The sequence below is a fragment of the Petaurus breviceps genome, unplaced genomic scaffold (genome assembly GCF_028583685.1).
Source record: "Petaurus breviceps papuanus isolate PSGF00001 unplaced genomic scaffold, PetGlider_PUasm1.0 90919, whole genome shotgun sequence".
NCBI classification, from domain to species: Eukaryota; Metazoa; Chordata; class Mammalia; order Diprotodontia; family Petauridae; genus Petaurus; species Petaurus breviceps.
Window position 1 is genome coordinate 18,963,624 of NW_027187378.1, and position 20,171 is coordinate 18,983,794.

Here is a 20,171-nt window from a genome sequence, read left to right on the forward strand (position 1 = left end):
AGTTGTCCAACCCCTTTATTTTCTATGGGCTGAGAAGTCTGGAAACTGTAACTGCTGCCACTGATTCAGTCACAGCTAATGCCTGCCCCTGGTTGGTTGGGCCTGTAATGCACTAACACAGCCTTCACTGGACTGAGTTTCATTCTCACTCTGGTAAAAAAAAAAGTCCTTTCCTGCTGACCTTCTCTTTTGTCTTAGGCTAGAAAATTGTTTTACTCTGTCCTTTAGGGGGTTCTGCCACTCTAGAATTTGCTTTGATATATTATTTAAATATATTTTGAGAGGTGTGGGGAAGAGCTCAGGTGAGTCCCTGCCTATTCTCCTCCAACTTGGCTCCTCCTCCCAGTACAAGAATTGTTCAATGAACTCTCCTGTATCTATTTTCCAGTTCAGTTGTTTTTCCATTGAGATTTTTCATATTTTCTTCTTTATTATTATTTTGACTGTATTATTGTTTCTTGATATCTCCCGGAGTCATTAGCTTCTGCTTCCTGAATTCTAATTTTTAAGGAGTTATTTTCTCTTCTTCAATAAGCTCTTGTATCTCTTTTTCTATTTGGCCAAACCAGCTTTTTAAGGAGTTCTCTTGGTCATTGGATTTTTGTACCTCTTTTTCCATTTGGACAATTCTGGTTTTAGGGAAAGAACTTCAGTGGATTTTTGTGCCACTTTTTCCACTTGCCAAATTCTGGGGGTTTTTTGCAGAAAGAAAAACTAAACTTATTTTGTTTGAACTCTTTTACAATAATATAAATGTGGTTTTGTACTTTCATAGTACTCAATCATATCTGTATATCCTTCTGTATATGTCATATGTACATATGCATAAATGCATTTTCCCAATACATTTGCTTCCCAATTTTGTCACCTTTCACATCAAATATAACATTTGTAAAGAGTTTCAGTTTAAATCTATAATAATTAGCCAATTTTAATGTATCATGCAAAAACATATTTATATTGAAAGAACACAAATTTTCATGAAGAAGTCTAGCTCCTTGTCTTGGCTATGCCACTGACTAGCTATGAGATGATGATCAAGTCACTTAATCTCACTCATCTCAAAAACAAAAGTGTTTTTTTCTGTACACATTCTTACAGTTAACATATTCACTAAATCCTCCAAAATAGGTTAAATTTTCACTAAAGTACAAAGGGTAAATTCAATTCTCTGACTAATTAGAAACTTGAAATTCTAGAAAACTTCTACTCTTTTTTGGGAGGTTGAACACTCCTATGACATTCTAAAATATCATAAACTGAAGAATGCTGTTCCAACTTTTCTCTGTTTATAACATGTATGAAATAAGTAATTGGAAGGTGAGAGTAACTAGAGGAGAAAAAAAGGAATGATGTGATACATTCTTATTCATCTTTAGATTGAACAAGAATGATGAGATATGATCTGTTTGGTGAGGGAGGTAAATGAAAAGAAAAATATTCCTGGTATCAAAGCAGTGGTTGATAATCAGTGTGGTATATTAGTTGAAATAATAAAATTGGGTTTATTTTATATACTGCAAATTTCTTAAAGTTGTTAATTATTTCAAGTAGTTTTTAGTTGATTCTCTCAGTATATCATCAGATCATCTGCAAAGAATGATGGCTTTGTTTCTCCATTGCCTATTCTAATTCCTTCCATTTCTTTAGCTAAAGCTAGCTTTGCTAGTACTTTATTGAGTAAGAATGGTGATTATGGGCGTCCTTGTTTCACCCCTGATCTTTTTGGAATTGTTTCTAGCTTATCCCCATTACATATAATGCACACTGATCATTTCAGATAGATGTCAGTATTTTAAGCAAGACACTGATTCCTAAGATCTCTAGTATTTTTTAAAGAAGAATTGGTGTTTTATTTTGTCAAAATCTTTTTCTGCATCTATTGAGACAATGATGGGATTTCTGTTAATTTTGTTAATGATTTTATGTTGAACACATATTGGTCAATTGTGTTGATAGTTTTCTTAATATTGAACTAACCCTGTTATTCCTGGTATAAATCCCACCTGGTCATGGTGTATCATCCTTGTGATAAGCTGCTGTAATATATTTGCTAATATTTTAGTTAACTTTTTCATCTATATTCATTAAGGAAATTGATCTATAATTTTCTTTCTATGTTTTGGCTTTTACCTGCTTAGGAATCAGCACTATATTTGTATCATAATAAGAATTTGGTAAGACTCCTTCTTTGCCTAATTGTTTAATACTTTATATAATATTGGAATTAGTTGTTCTTTAAAAGTTTGGTGGAAGTCACTTGGAAATCCACCTGGCCTTGGAGATTATTTTCTTAGGGATTTCATGGATGGCTTGTTTAATTTCTTTTTCTGCAATGGGATTACTTAAATTTTATTTCCTTTTCTGTTAATCTGGGCAATTTATATTTTTATAAATACTCATCCATTTCACTTCAATTGTCACTTTTATTAGCATACAGTTGGGTGAGATAATTTCTAATTATTGTTTTAGAGTCCTCTTCATTGTTGGTGAATTTGCTCTTTTCATTTTAATACTGATAATGTTTTTTCTTTCTTTTTTAGTAAAATTAATTAATAGATTATTTAAAATAACCAAAGATTTATCAATTTTATTGGTCCTTTCATAAAACCAGTTCTTAGTTTTATTTACTAGTTTAATAATTTTCTCAATTTCAACTTTATTAATCTCTCCTTTGGTTTTCAGAATTTCTAATTTGCTATTTAATTGGGGATTTTAAATTTGTTCTTTTTCTAGTTTTTTTTAGTGGCATGATCAATTCATTGATCTCTTTTTTCTATTTTTTTCATGTAAGCATTTAGAGATATAAAATTTCCCCACTTGGGAAAATTTCACCATTTTGGCTACATCCCATAAGTTTTGATATGTTGTCTTATTATTGTCATTCTTTGGGATGAAGTTATTGATTGTTTCTATGAGATGTTATTTGACCCACTCTTTCTTTAGGATTAGATTAATTAGTTCCCAATTGATTTTAGTCTATCTTTCCATGATCTTTCATTACATGTAATTTTATTGCATTGTGATCTGAAAAGGATACATTTAACATTTCTTCCTATTCCCATTGTATTGTGAAATTTTTGTGTCTTAGCACATGATCTATGTTTCATATTCAACTAACAAGAAAGGTATATTCCTTTCTATCCCCACTCAATTTTCTCCAAAGATGTATCATATCTTAATTCACTCTGGGTCTCATGGATTTGACAATAAGTCCCTGCCAAACACCACTTACTTGTTATTTTGGGGCCTCTCCTGGCTTAGAGTGAATGTAAATGGTAACTGTTTCTCTTCTAGTCAGCAATCCTGATGGTCTTCCCATACCAGATTGATTTTTTCTTTTGATTAAAGGGGCCATCCCTTGACTCACTTCTTAAAGAGGTCTATTCATTGAATGGGTGCTGCCCCACTCATAGTGAAAACTAAAAAAAAGCTTAAAAGAGCTAAGATCTCCCACTGAATCCTGGGCCATCTGTAGTCACCATGATCAATATCTGGCCATTGGACCCAGATGACTCTGGAAGAGAAAGTGAGACTGGTGAATTTGTGAAGCCCTCACTCTCTCAATTAATAGCCAATTGCAAGTCATATGATCATCTCCTTTATTTCATGATCCTCTTTGAGAATGAAGGACAAACAACACACAACCATAACTAATTTTTCTAAACTTCTATTTACCTCCTTAACTTCTTTCTTGTTTATCTTGTGGTTAGGTTTATCTAGTTCTGAGAAGGGGAGCTTGAGGTCCCCCACTAGTATAATTTTGCTATCTATTTCTTCCTTTAACTCACTTAAATTCTCCTCTAAGAATCTGGCTGCTTAGTTCATATACATTTAGCATTGGTATTTCTTCATTGTCTATAGTATCTTCTAGCAAGATGCACTTTTCTTCTTTATCTCTTTTAATTAGATCTATTTTTCCTTTTGCTCTGTTGGGATCAGTATTGGTACCCCTGGTTTTATTTAGATTTTTACTTCAGCTGACACATAAAATATTCTCCTCCAGCATTTTACCTTTATTCTATGTGTACCTCTCTGCCTCAAACGTGGTTCTTGTAAAAAGTATATTGCAGGATTCTGGTTTTTAATCCATTGTGCTATCCATTTCTCTCTTATGGGAGAGTTCATCCCATTCACAGTTATTATTCCTGTGTCTTTCTTTCCACCCTATTTTAAATGCACACACGCACACACACACACACACACATACACACACTTATACTTTTCTCTCTCCTTTAACCCTTTCCCTCCTCAACACTGTTTTGGTTCTCACTACCACCTCCTTTAATCTCATCTCCCTTCTATCAACCCCCCTCCCTTTTCTTTCCCCTTTGCCCTACTACTTCTTCCCTTCCTTTTCTCCTGTCTTCTATCCACCCTCTCCTTTTCTTTCCCCTTTCTCTTCCTACTTCCCTATGGAGGGTAATAGGTTTTTATGACCAACTTTTTTATGTGTAAATCCAATGAGTATAGGGTGAAAACAATGCTCACCCCCTCCCTTCTTTCCCTGTAACATAATATGTCTTTTTACCTCTTCCTGTGATGTAATTTACCCTAGTCTGCCTTCCACTTTCCTTTTCTCCCAGTACAATTCTTCTTTACCCCTTAATTATTTTTGTTATAACATCAAATTTTACTTATTCCTATACTTTCCATCTATGTATACCCCTTCTAAATGTCATAATAAAGATATGATTCTCAAGAATTACAAGTATAATCTTCTATTGTAGGGATGTAAACAGTTTAACAACTTTACAAACAGATAACATCTTTTTTTATATTTCCTGTTAACCTTTTATATTTCTCTTGAGTTTTTTATTTGAAGATACAACTTTTTGTCTAGTTTTGTTACTTTTTTTTATCACGAATGATTAAAAGTTCCCTATATCACTGAATGACTATCTCTTCCCCTGAAAGATTATACTCAAGGGCAGCTAGTGGTGCAGTGAGTAAAGTGCTAGCCCTGGAGTAAGGAGGACCTGAGTTCAGTTCTGGTCTCAGACACTTAACACACACACACACACACACACACACACACACACACACAAACTAGCCTTGTAACCCTGGGCAAGTTACTTTACCCCAATTTCCCTCCAAAAGGCAAAAAAAAAAAAAGAATTCTTTGGGGTGGCCAGGTAGCTCAGTAAGTAAGAGCACCAGCCCCAGAGTTGGGATGACCTGGGATCAACTCTGGGCTCAGGTACTTACCACCACACCCAGAAATAACTGGCCGTGTAACCTTGAGCAAGTTACTTAACCCCAATTGCTTAAAAAAAAAAAGATTATACTCAATTTTGCTGGATGATTGATTTTTGGTTGTAATCTGAGCTCCTTTGCCACTGGGATATCACATTCTGGGCCCTATGATTCTTTAATGAAGAAGTTGCTAAGTCTTGTGTAATCTTGACTGTGGTTCCACAATAATTCTGGAATTTGTCTACAATATTCCTTCGCATTTTCATTTGCGGGTTTCTTGAAAGTCTTCTCTTTCATTGAATGACCATTTTGCCCTGAACTATACCCTGCTGGGTAGGTGATCCTTGGTTTTGTTCCTAGCTCCCTTGAACTCCAGAATACCATATTCTAATCCCTTTGATCCTTTAATGTTAGAACCTGCCAGTTCTTGTGTTATCCTGACAATGTTTAAACAATACATGAATTGTTTCTTTTTGACTGCTTATAATATTGTCTCCTTGAAATGGAAATGCTGGAATTTGTCTACAATATTCCTAGGAGTTTTATTTTGGGGATCTTTTTCAACAGGTGATCAGTGGAATTTTTCCATTCCTATTTTTCCCTCTGATCCTAGAATATTCAAGCAATTTTCCTTGATAATTTCTTGAAAGATGATGTCTAGGTTCTTTTTTTTTTTTGATCATGGCTTTCAGGTACTCCAATAATTTTAAATTATCACTCCTGGATTCATTTCCCAGGTCAGTGGTTTTTCCAGTGAGATATTTCACACCGTGTTCTATCTTTTTATTGCTTTGGTTCTGTTTTATAATATCTTGATTTTCCATAAAGTCATTAGCTTCCTTTTGCTCCAGTATAATTTTTAAGGAATTATTTTCTTCAGTGAGCTCTTGGACCTCCTTTTCCACTTGGCCAATTCTGTTTTTTTTAAGGTATTTTTCTCCTCATTGCCTTTTGAGACCTCTTTTGCCACTTGGGTTTGTCTATTTTTAATTTGTTATTTTCTATAGTATTTGGGGGCAGGGGTCTCCTTTAACAAGCTGTTGACTTATTTTTCATGATTTTCTTGTATCACTCTCATTTTTCTCCCCAATTTTTTTCTCTACTGCTCTTACTTGATTTTCAAAATCCTTTTTGAGCTCCTCCTTGGCCTGCAACCCATTCATATTTTTCTTGGTGACTTTTGATGCAGGAGTTTCGACTTGGTTGTCTTCTTCTGTTTTTATGTTTTTATCTTACTTGTCACCAGAGTAAGATTCTTTTTCCTCTGTTTGTTCATTTTCTGAATCAATTACTTGATTTTTGAGCTCTTTGCCAAGGTAGAACACTTCTAGAGTGGAGAGATTTTTTTCAGGGGAATTTTTCTCCATTTAGCCAACTGTATTTTTTAAGGAATTGTTTTCTAAAATCAATCTTTGTCCTTTTTCCAAGCCATTGATTCTCTCTTGAATACCTCTCATTTCTTTTCTCATTTTTTTCCCTTTACCTCTCTTATTTTTTAAGTCCTTCTTTTAAAATCCTTCTTGAGCTCTTCCAAGAAGGCCTTTGGGGCTTGAAACCAGTTCATTTTCCCCTTTGAGTTTACAGATGTGGTTATATTGGCAATATTGTCCTCTTCTGAATTTGTGTTTTGCTCTTTCCTATCCCCATAGAAACAGTCTATGTTCAGTATTTATTTTGCTTCTTGCTCATTTTTTGGCCAATTTTGTAGCTTTTAAAGTTGAACTCTCCCTCTGGAGCATAGGGGGCACTATCCCAAATTTCCTGTGCTGAAGTTCAGTGGCCTAGTCAATAGTTTTGTGCTCTGGGGCCTCAGGTGCTGACAGCTGGAGATTGTAAGGGTCTGGTAGTTTAGCTGATGCTAAGCTTGGGTCTTAGTAGTGGTGTCTGTAGAGGGCTGAGGTCAGGTGGATTTTAGTGTAGGTAGATGTTAATATTTACACTAGTGCCCAGTATACAGTAGCCATGAGGATGAGGGCTAATAACAAAAATGTGACAAATTTGATTCATAGTAGGGCGTTATGACCAGTACTTATCCAAACTTGTCCAGGTGCTGGTCAAAGAAATGCAATAATTATGGAATTTTGCAAGATGGTGAGAGCATCCAAAGGGTTAGCACTAAAGATTGTTGTAATGCCAAGTTCAAGGTAAATCTTGCTTGTTGGGCCTTAGCTCTAGAAAACAGAGTGTCTCCTAACAGTCTCTTGACACTATGTTCAAGTTCTTTTTTCTTGTCTGCTTATTTTTCCAGCCTATTTATTGACTTTTAATTTTATATTAAATTTGGACTTTGCCCCAGGTATAAAGGGGGTGATGCAGCCGGCACTGATGAACTGCTCCAAGGCCTGCTGCTGGCACCCCATCATAGCTTACACTAAGCTCCAGGTCCAACCACCCACCTCTCTAACATAGACTTTTTTCTACCAATCTCCTAAGTTCTTCTAGGCTGGCAAATTGTTTTTTCCCTGATATTTTCTTGTTTCTGGCACCCTAGATTTTGATTAGAGGAATTATTTTAAAGTTATACAGAGAAGGGAATTTGTAAGAGCTCAAGTGAGTCTCTGTTTTTTACTCTGCCATCTGGGCCTCTCCCTCTCTCTTGTGTTAATGCATGTTTGTAAGGATATACTTTTTCCCCCTGAGGACTGCTTTTGTTGTATCCCAAAATTTTTAATATGCTTTTCTTTCCTTCATTATACTTTTCTTTCACAAAAATATTGATTATTTTATGATATATTTTCTTACAGATATTCATTATTTAGGAGTTCATTATTAAGCTTCCATTTGTGTTTATATGTATGTTTGTAGTTCCTGAATTTTACCCTGTTATAGTCTATAAAAAGATTCATTAACTATATATGACTTTCTACCTTTGTTTGTAACATCTATGTGCTCTAATACATGGACATTTTGTTGGGTAAAAGTTCCACATGGCATTATATGTATGTATATATGTATGTATGTATGTATAAATGTAGATGTAATGTGTGTATACAGATAGATATAGATACATATGTGTGTTTGTGTTTATATATGTAGATATAGATACACATAGATATAGATGATATAGATATTGATATTGATATAGATATTCACTCTAACTACCCTAATACTGAGAAAGGTCTCCTGAGGTGCAAATATTGTCATTCCATATAGGAAGGTAAACAGTTCAACTTCAATTAAGTCCCTTATGATTTCTCTTTCCTTTTTACCTTTTCATGTTTCCCTTGATTCTTGTATTTGAAAGTCAAATTTTTCCATGCAGCTTTGGTGTTTTCATCAATAATGCTTGAAAGTCCTCTATTTCATTGAATATCCAATTTTCCTGCTGAAGTATTATATTCAGTTGTTGGGTAGGTGATTCTTGATTTTTAACCTAGCTCCTATGACCTCCTAAATATTATATTCCAAGTCCTTCAATCCCTTAATACAGAAGCTGCTGGATTTTGTGTTATACTGATTGTGTTTCCACAGTACTCAAATTGTTTCTTTCCAACTGCTTGCAATATGTTATCCTTGATCTAGGAACTCTGAAATTTGCATAAATTTTCTTAGGAGCTTTCCTTTTGGGATCTCTTTCAAGAGGTGATCAGTGGATTCTTTCTATTTCTATTTTCCCCTTTGATTCTAGAATATCAGGGAAGTTTTATTTGATAGTTTCTTGAACGATGATGTCTAGGCTCTTTTTCTTTCGATTATGGTTTTCAGGTAGTCCAATAATTTTAAAATATCTTTCTAGGACCTATTTTCCAAGTCAGTGGTTTTTCCAATAAGATATATCATAGTGTGTTATTTTTTTCATTCTTTTGGTTCTGTTTTATAATTTCTTAACTTCTCATACACTCATCAGCTTCCATTTGCTCCATTCTAATTTTTTGTTATTGTTGTTGATTTTCTTTTTAGAGGGCATTTGGGGTTAAGTGACTTGCCCAAATTCACGTGGCTCTTAAGTGTGTCAAATGTCTGAGGCCGGGTTTGAGCTCAGGTCCTCTGGACTCCAGGGCCAGTACTCTATTCACTGCACCAGCTAGATTCCCCTAGATTCTAATTTTTAAGGAATTATTTTCTTCAGTGATCTTTTAGACCTCCTTTTCCATTTGGCCTGTTTCTTCTCGTTGCCTTTTTGAACCTTTTTCATCATTTGGGTTAGTCTGTTTTTATAAGGTGTTATTTTCCTCAACATATTTTTGAGTCCTTTAGCAAGCTTTTGACTTGTTTTTCATGATTTTCTTGCAGCACTGACATTTCTCCTCCCATTTTTTTTCTCTATTTCTCTTATGTGATTTTTACAATCCTTTTTGAGCTCCCCCATGGCCTGCAACCAATTTATATTTTTCTTAGGGGCTTTTGATGTAGGAGCTTTGACTTTGTTATCTTCTGGTTGTATGTTTTTTGTTTGCTTTTTTGGAGGGGGGTAGGCAGGGCAATTGGGATTAAGTGACTTGCCCAAGGTCACATGGCTAGTAAGTGTTAAGTGTCTGAGGCCAGATTTGAACTCATATCCTCCTGACTCCAGGTTCTGTGCTCTATTCACTGTGTTACCTAGCCTCCCCTGGTTGTATGTTTGGATCTTCTTTCCCACCAAAGTAAGATTCTATAGTCTGTGTTTTTTTTAATGCTGTTTGCTCATTTTCCCAGTCAAAACTTGACTTTCTTACTCTTTGTTAAAGTAGTACTCTGGTTCCTATGTGTAGGGTGTCCTGTCCCAGACTTCAGGGCTTTTTGTGCAGCTGTTTTCAGAGCTACTTTTAGGGTTCTATAAATTTTCAGTTCCTCCAAGGTGGTATGATCAAAGGAGAAATATTTACTCCTTTCCTGGTCTATTCTCTAGTCTGTGAGTGACCACAAGCACTCTTTTCAGCCATGGAACTATGAAGAGTGTTCTCTCTCCACTGCACCACAAACTTCATCACACCAGCACTCCACCTAACCCCAGGACTGCTACCAAGGATTTTGACCCAGATCCAAACAGGCCAAAGAAAAAGAATCCTGCCCCAGTGCAAGCATAGAGATCTGTGCTATTGCCTTCTGATCAACCACGTGATCTGCATACCATCTGTATACCAGGAGCTCTGGAAGCAGTCACTTCTACTGCTGCTGCCACTGCTACCACAACCACCTCTGTAGACATGAGACTGGGCCTTGACCTTGCTCCTCTCCAACCCAGTTTGAATGGAGTTCCTACTGACCTGATGTCTTTCATGTTTGTGGGCCAATAAGTCTGGAAGCCACCACAGATGCCAGTGATTCAGTCCCCTGAGGCCTCTTCTTGCCCATCTATTCCAGCACAGCCCAGGGTGGACTGGGTACAGCCCAATGTAATAGAACCTTCCTGTTGAGCTTCCAGGCTGTCTTGGGCTGGACATTTGTTTCACTATGTCATATTGTGGGTTCTACAGCTCTAGAATTTGTTTGGAGTCATTTTTGCAGGTATGTGGAGGATTTTGATGGAGATCTCAAGCAAATACCTGCTTTTACTCTACCATCATGGCTCTACCCCCTATTATTTAGTCTTATTTGGATGTTATAACTTTTAATTGTAGTTTGTTTTAATTCTAGTTGCTCTAGTAATATATTCAGTTCTGCATTTTCCCTTTTGTTTATCTTTATGTTATACTTATCCAAAATTGAGAGAGGGATATTGAAATCTCCTGACAAGATTGTGTTACTATCTATATTTTTTTAGTTCAGTTCTTGTTTCCTCTATGAATTTGGATAAGTCATTTGGCAGATATAACTTCATTACACATATTGTTTTGTAATCTATGGGTCCTTACACCAAAATGTAGTTTCCTTGTTTTTCTCTTTTTAATTTTTGAATGTTTACTTTTGCTTTTTCAGATAGCATGATTCCAACTCCTGCTTGTTTGGATTTAATTGATGCACAGTCATTTTTTCAGATTCCCTCAGTTTTATTTTGTGTATATCTTTGGTTTTGTTAATCCTATTTTTTATAGTCAACAGATTGTAGGGGAAAGGAGTTTTTTTTAATTTTCAAATTGGTAAGTCTATTTTTGTTTCATTGGATTCTTCAATCCATTCCCATTTATAGTTATGTGAGTGAGGTTTGTCATATCTTCATTTTATTTTAAATATTAAAATTTTTCTCCAAGTTATGATTTTTTCCCTTTTCTACTCTAAACTAGTACTATATTCTTTCAGCTCAATCTTTTTTGGGTTGTCCTATATTCACTGGTTCTTTTCCTCACCTTCATGTTGCCACTTCTTGTTACTCCTTTTCCTTTGGGTATGTGCTTATCCAACTTTTTTTTTTCATTCCTGCTTTTATCTGGTTATTTGATTCTTCTCTGCTTCTTTCTCTCTGTTAGTCAAATAAATTCTCATATTTCCCCTTCCCTTCAACTAATTGTCATCATTATTTTTAAAATTTTATTTTTGTGCTCTTTTCAGAGAAGCTTTCTTCTGCGATCTTCATTATCTGTCTTCTCTTTTTGTCAATTCTAGATCCTTATTTTCTGGTTTATGACCCCTATAATGATCTAGTCTCTATGCTCTGTTTTCTTTATGGAATCAGAATTTCTGAGGATTCCATTCAGGATTCTCCCCTGTAGGAAGTTTATGTCACTATCTTGTAGAAATTGCTACACAAAGTCTCCTTTTCAAATGTGCCTCAAATGTCAGTTGCCACAGAATATCTCTATTCACCCACAACAGCATTAATCAATAGAACACCTCCCTACTACTAAAGCAAGGAAAGCCTTCCACTTCCCCCCATCACGGCTTTTTAGTCCTTACCCCTCCTCCTCACCTACTCCCATATTAAGTCTTCTCTTATTGAGACTTAAGGGGTCATCTCCCTCTCATTGGTAGCCTACAATTTGGTCCAGATATATCACACACTACCTTCTCCCTCCCTCAGTCTTTCCTCTTTTCATTTACCATTTCATTGTATAAAGTCCTTTAAAAACAAATGAACAAACCAAAAAGAAGATATCAATTCACTTGTAGATAGTATATGTCTCAGTCCCATCTCTTCATTTTTACTTCCATATGACTTTTACCTTCACTTCTATATCCCTGTGTACATTTTCAAATGTCTCTTCCCCTGTCACTCTGTTGCTGTTCATGTATTGGGCTAATATAGTCATTCACGCACACACACACACACACACACACACACACACACACACACCATCCATTTCTATTTTCTGGAATGTTTATGAAGCAAATAATTACTTCAGGTCTAGTTTTCTTTCTAATAATATTTCAAATATCATGTCTATCTTCTTAAATTTATGGTTAAAACCAGATTTAGTGGGTATGTCATTCTGGGCTCCATCCTGAGCTTTATTGCTCTTTGGAACACATTATTTCATTCTGTCCTACATTTTCTGTGAGGGACAGAATAGGCTTGTATTATTTGAAGTTCTTTTCTTTTTTATTTGAATTATTTTTCCTGACAATGGGTAGAACTTGTATTTTCTGACTTGAGCAACAATTTAACCACAGTGAACACTAGAGTTTGTAGCCTTTTTCCTGTAGGCAATTATTGAAGTTTTATTTGAATTTATTTTGATATTTTATTTCCTATGTTAAGAAATTCTGGGAAATTATCTTATATTATTTTTTGCATTATAAAGTTTGGGTTTTTTTCTTCTCATGTTCTTCTAGGAGCCCTATGATCTTACATTTTTTCTTCATATCTTGTCTTCAAGGTCAGTATGTTTTGCTTCTATAGCAAAAAGCAAGCTGAACTAGGAATCACATGAAAATTGGGTTTGAATTCTGGCACTGACACTTTCTAATTGGATGATCCTGGCCAAGACACCTCATTTAACCTCAGTTTCCTTATTACTAAAATAAGTGCAATGATATTCCACTACTAACTACCCCATAGGTTGTTGTGGGAATTCAATGACATAATGCATATAAAATGCTCTACAAACCATAATGAGTTTTAGACATTCAAATTATCATTACAATTATTATTGTGTTCTGGGCATACCCCACCTAAAGGGAGTTTGGGACCGATTGGGAGAATGGAACTATTTGCATATGACCAGGTGTAATGATTATGTAGATACATGTAGTTTTCCCGTATACAATTCAGTGTTATAGTCTTCCACTACTTCATTTATGAAGCCTGGAACCAGGACAATACATCTTATAACCTTCTTTTCAGCTCTTGTTGTAGACCTCTGATTTTAACCATGCTTGAATCTTTTGCATTGCTTTCTGCCTTTCATCTTCTCCAGCTAAGTGATCAGTTTTACAAGTTCCTGGTATTCTCATATTTCTGCACACTTTAGTCTTCCATGTATGATGGATGCTTTACTCTTCCCTTTCCACTTGCAAAGGAGGAGAAGAATAAGTCCAAACCACAAGCCCTCCAAGGACCTCATCATACTCTGGCATAGGGATAGTGTTAATGAACTGAAATAAGATTGACCAGTATTGGAGATAAATTGAGCAGTAGTCTAAAGGCCAATGAAAAGGGTGCACTATTGTAAAGAAATTCTCGGGCCAGAAACCAAAATGATATCACTCCAGCTATTAGTCACTCATGAAAAAATGTAGGTTAGGGTGCAGTGAATAGAGCACTGGCCCTGGAGTCAGGAGGACCTGAGTTCAAATCTGGCTTCAGATATTTAACACACACACACACACACACACACACACACACACACACAAACTAGCCGTGTGACCTTGGACAACTCACTTTACCCCAACTACCCTCCAAAAAACAAAAAAAAAAGTAGGCTATACAAGGATGTCTACTATCCATACTTATTAAATATTGTATTAGAAATGAGAGAAGAAAAAGAGATTTAAGGAATTAGAGTAGGCAAGAAACAAAGTTATCACTATTTGCAGATGATATTATATTATTCTTATAGAATCCTAGAGAATCAACTGAAAATTACTTGAAATAATTAAACACTTTAGCAAAGTTGCAGGATATAAAATAAACCCATATAAATCATTAGCATTTCTACATTACTAACAAAGCCTAGCAGCAAAAGGTGGAAAAAGAAACTCCATTTAAAATAACTTTAGACAATGTAAAATATTTGGGAGTCTACCTGCAAAGACAAACCTAGGAACTATTGAACACAACTACAAAACACTTTTCACACAAATAAAGTCAGATCTAAATAACTGGGAAAATACCAGTTGCTCATGGATAATCCAAGCTAATGCAATAAAATTTGCAATTCTATCTAAATTTATTTACCTATTCAGTGCCATACCAATCAAACTACCAACATATTTTATAGAGGTAGGAAAAATAACAAAATTTGTCTGGCAGAACAAAAGGTCCAGAATATCAAGGGAATTAATAAAAAGAAATGCAAGGGAAAGTGGCCTAATCATCAGATCTTAAATTGTATTTTAAAGCAGTACTCATCAAAACTATCTGGTGCTGCATAAAAGACACAAGAAAAAGCTTTTACAATGGTGGGAGGAGAGGAGGGAGGTTAGAGGGAATCTTACTCTCATGGAATTTGACTTAAGAAGGGAATAACATACACATCAATTGGGTGTGGAAATCTATCTTACCATACAGGAAAGTAAGGGGGGGAGGAAATAAGAGGGAGGTGATGATAAAAGTGAGGGCAGATTTGGGGAGGAGGTAATCAGAAACAAACACTTTTGAAGAGGGACAGGGTCAAATGAGAGAATAGAATAAATGGGGGGCTGGATAGAATGGAGGGTAAAATAAATTAGTCTTTTATTTAACATGACTACTATGGAAGCATTTTGCATGATGACACATGTATAACCTATATTGAATTGCTTGCCCTCTAAATGGGGGTGTGTGGGGAGGGCGTAGGGGCAAGAATTTGGAACTCAAAGTTTTGAAAACAAATGTTAAAATTTTCTTTTTACATGCAACAGGAAAATAAGATATACAGGCAATGGGATATAGAAATCTATCTTGCACTCAGGAAAGGGATAAGAGATGGAGGGGCAGGTGATAGTACGGAAGACATATTAGGGGAAGGGGTAATCAGAATACTTATTGTCTTAGTGTAGGGGAAGGGAGAAATGGGGAGGGAATTTGGAACTTAAAATCTCTTTTTCATTTTTTAAGTTTATTTTTAGTTTTCAACATTCATTTCAACAAGATTTTGAGTTACACATTTTCTCCTGATCTTTCCCCAACCCCCATCCAAAGATAGAGAGCCTACTGAATACCCCTTCCTCCAATCTGTTCTCTCTTATATCCTCCCCAATACCCCCTCTAACTTTCTAGTAGGGAAACATGGATTTCTATCCCCAGTACCCGTATATCTTATTTCCCAGTTGCATGTAAAAAAACAATTTTTTTAACATTTGTTTTCAAAACTATGATTTCCAGGTTCTTTCCCTTCTTACTTCCTCACCCAGCCCCACTGGGAAGAAAAGCACTTCAATATGAGCTGTATATGAGTAGTTGTGCAAAATGTTTCCACAGTAGTTATATTGTGAAAGACTAACTATATTACCTCCATCCTATCTCAACCCCCACTTATTCCATTTTCTACTTTGACCCTGTGCCTTTTCAAAAGTATATGCTTCTAACTACCCTCTCCCCCTATCTGCCCTCCCTTTTATTATTCTCCTTCTTGTCTTCTTCCCCCCTACTTTCCTGTAGGGCAAAATACCTGAATGAGTGTGTATGTTATTCTCTTCTTAAGCCAAATTCAACAAGAGTAAGGTTGACCCATTCCCTTTCACCTTCCTGCTCTTTCCCTCCATTGTAACGGTTTTCTCTTGCCTCTTTTATATAAGATAATTTGCCCTATTCTGTCTCTCCTTTTCTCATTATATTCTTCTCACCTCTTAATTTTCTTTTTTAGATATCATATCTTCCTATTCAACTGATCCTCTGCCCTCTATGTATACATGTACACACATATACACACACTCACATATGTATTAATGCACATATATACCCTCCTATACATGCACATATATGTATGTATACATATATTCATATATATTCCCTTCTACTATCCTCATTCTGAGAAAAGTCTCATGAGTTACAATTATCCTTTTCCATGTAGGAATGTAAATAGTTCAACTTTAATAAGTTCCTTATGATTTTTTTTCCTGTATACCTTCTCATGCTTCTCTTGCTTCTTGTATTTGAAAGGCATGTTTTATGTTCAGCTCTGTTTTTTTCATCAAGAGTACTTGAAAGTCCTATATTTCATTCAATGGCTATATTTTCCCCTGAAGCATTGTACTCAGTTTTGCTGGGTAGATGATTCTTGGTTTTAATCCAAGCTCCTTTGACCTCCATAATATCATATTCCAAGCCCTTCGATCCCTTAGTGTAGAAGCTGCTAGGTCTTGTGTTATCCTGATTGTGTTTCCACAATACTCACATTGTTTCTTCCTGGCAGCTCGTAATATTTTCTCCTTGACCTGGGAATTCTGGAATTTGGTATAATGTTCCTAGGAGATTTTTGGAGGTATCTTTTTCAAGAAACTGTCAGTGAATTCTTTCAATTTCTATTTTGCCTAAAATATCTTCTAAAATATCAAGGCAATTTTCCTTGAGAATTTCTTGAAGGATGATTTCTAGGCTCTTTTTTATCATGGCTTCCAGATAGGCTAATAATTTTTAAATGATCTCCCCTGGATATATTTTCCAGGTCAGTGTTTTTCCCAATGAAATATTTCACATTGCCTTCTATTTTTTGTCATTTGTTTGGATCTGTTTTATAGTATCTTGACTTCTCATAAAGTCATTAGCTTCCATATGCTCTAATCTAATTTTGAAGGAATTATTCTTTTCAGTGATCTTTTGAAATTCCTTTTATATCTGGGCAATTTGGCCTTTAAAGGCATTCTTCTTCTCATTGGTTTTTTGGGCCTCTTTTTCCATTTAAGTTAGTCCATTTTTTAAGGTGTTATTTTCTTCAGTAATTTAGGTATCCTTTAACAGGCTGTTGACTCGCTTTTCATGATTTTCTAGCATCATTCTCATTTCTCTTCCCAGTTTTTCCTCCACTTCACTTAGCTGATTTTCAAAAATCTTCTTGAGCTCTTCCATGGACTATAACCAATTCATATTTTTCTTGGAAGCTTTTTATATAAGAGTTTGCCTTTGTTCCATGTTTTGCCTTCTGGTTCTATGGTTTGATCCTTTTGATCCTTTTATTTTCCATAAAAGGATTCTATGGTCTGATTTTGTTTCCTCTGATTGCTCATCTTGCCAGCCAATTACTTGACTTTTGAGCTCTTTGCCACAGTAGAATTCTGCCTCCAGAATGGAGAGAGCTATATCCCAAATTGCTGGGATTTTCACAAATGTCAGAGCTATGAAGAGGGCACCCTCTCTACAGACACCCCAAGCTCTGGCACACTGGCCTCACACCCCAGGACTGCCACCCAAGACCTTGATCTGGATCTAAGCAGGTCAAAGCAAGAGTGATTACCCTCTGAATGGTTGTTTGGACCCCCTACAATCTGCAGGCCAGGAGCTCCCAAGGCAGCCATGAAGCAGCAGCTGCAGCCACCAGGCCTCCTCCACCTCTTGACCCAGGTGCAAGGGCTGGACTGCGCTCTTCCCTCACTGAGTTCCAACAGAGTTCCCCACTGACCTTTTACTTTTTCTCTGGTGTTTATGGTTTGAGAAGTCAGGAAACCACCACAGCTACCGGTGATAGTAGTTTGCTTGAAGTTTGCTCTGGCCAATCTGTGCTACTGGTTGGGGTCAACCCAAGGCTGGAACTGTTTGACTCATGCAGGATTGTGTTTGGCTCCCAGCTCAGTGCAATAGACCTTCCTGTTGGCCTGTCAGGCTGCCTTTAGTGGGATATGTGTTTCTCTCTATCACTTTGTGGGTTCTGTAGTTCTAAAATTTGTTTAGAGTCATATTTTACAGGTATTGGAGGTGGTTGGAACAGAGCTCAGAAAAGTTTCTGTTGTTACTCTGCCATCTTGGCTCCACACTGAAACTCAAAATCTTGGGGAAGAGAATGTTGAAAATTAATACTGAAAACTAAAAATAAATTGACACTGCAAAAATGTGTTGAAAACAATACTTAATTGAAAAAATTAAAATACTATAAAGTATAAAAAACTATCTGGTGCTGACTAAGAAATAAAGAGGTAGCTCAGTGAAATATATTGGGTATAAAAGAGGTACTCAATGAATAAAGTGATCTACTATTTGATTAACCTAAAGATTACAAATTCTGAAATAAGAATTCACTATTTGACAAAAATGACTGAGAAAACTGGAAAATAGTGTGGCAGGTATTAGGTATAGACCAATATTTTTTACCGCCTACCAAGATTAAGTCAAAATGGATACACAATTTAAACATAAAGGGCAATACCATAAGCAAATCAGGAGAGCAAGGAATAGTTTACCTTTCAGATATATGGAGAAAGAAAGAGTTTCTGATCAAAGAAGAGAGAGAGAAAACATTATGAAATGCAAATGAATAATTTCGATGTCATTAAATTAAAAACATTTTTGCACAAACAAAGCCAATGCAATAAAGATTATAAGGGAAGGAGAAAACTAGGGGGAAATTTTTACAGCCAGTGTCTCTGATAAAGACCTCTTTTCTAAAGTATATAGAGAACTGAGTCAAATTTTTAATAATATAAGTCATTCCCCAATTAATAAATGTTCAATGTATATGAACAGGCAGTTTTCAGATGAAGAAATTAAAGCTAACTATAGCCATATGAAAAAAGTTCTAAATCACTATTGATTAGAGAAATACAAATCAAACAACTAAGAGTTACCACATCACACCTTTGAGATTGGTTAATATGTCAAAACATGAAGATGCTAAATGTTTGAGAAGATGTGGGGAAAATTGGAACACCAATGTATTGTTTATGGAGTTGTAAACTAATCCACCTATTCTGGAAAGCAATTTTGAACTATGCCCAAAGGGCTATAAAACTGTGCATACTCTTTGGTCCAGCAATACCACTACTAGGTCTGTATCTCAAAGAGTTAATTAAAATGGGAAAGGGACCCTATATACAAAAAAACATTTATAGTAGTTGTTTTGGCTCTTCCCAGTTTAGACATCTGCACTAAATTTGTATCATGAAAAGAATTTGGTAGAACTCCTTCTTTGTCTATTTTCCCAAATAGTTTATATAGTATTGGAATTAATTGTTATTTAAATATTTGACCGAATTTTCTTGTAAATACTTCTGGCCCTGGAGATTTTTTCTTAGGAAGTTTGTTAATGGGTAATACAATTTATTTTTCTGAAATAGATTTATTTAAGTATTTTATTTTCTCTTCCATTCATCTTCCAAAAATCTGAGCATTTTATATTGTTATAAATATTCAACCATTTCACTAAGATTGTCAAATTTACAATTGGTTAAAATTACTCCTAATTATTGTTTTGATTTCTTCTTCATTGGTGGTGAATTCACTCTTTTATTTTTAATAGTGGTAATTTGGCTATCTTCTTCCTTTTTTTAAAACCAAATTAATCAAAGTTTATCAATTCTATTTTTTTATTTCATAAAACCAGCTCCTAGTTTTATTTATTAGTTCAATCATTTTCTTAATTTCAATTTTGTTACTCTCTCCTTTGGTTTTCAAAAATTCTAACTTTTTATTTAATTGGAGATTTTTAATTTGTTCTTTTTCTAGCTTGTTTAGTTGCATTCCCAATTCATTAATCTCTTCTTTCTCTATTTTATTCATGTAAGCATTTAGAGATAAACTTCCCCTAAGAACCACTTTGGCTGCATCCCATAAATTTTGGTATGTTGTCTCATTATTGTCATTCTTGTGGAGGAAGTTACTGTTTTTATGATTTGTTGTTTAACCCCCCTCATTCTTTAGGATAACATTATTTATTAGACTATTTATTATTATTTCCAATTAATTTTGATTTATCTTTCCATGGCCCTTTATTACGGGTTATTTTTATTGCATCATGAACCGAAAAGCATGAATTTAATATTTCTGCCTTTCTGCATTGGATTGTGAGGTTTTTATGCCATAAAAAATGGTCAAGTTTTGTTTAGGTGCC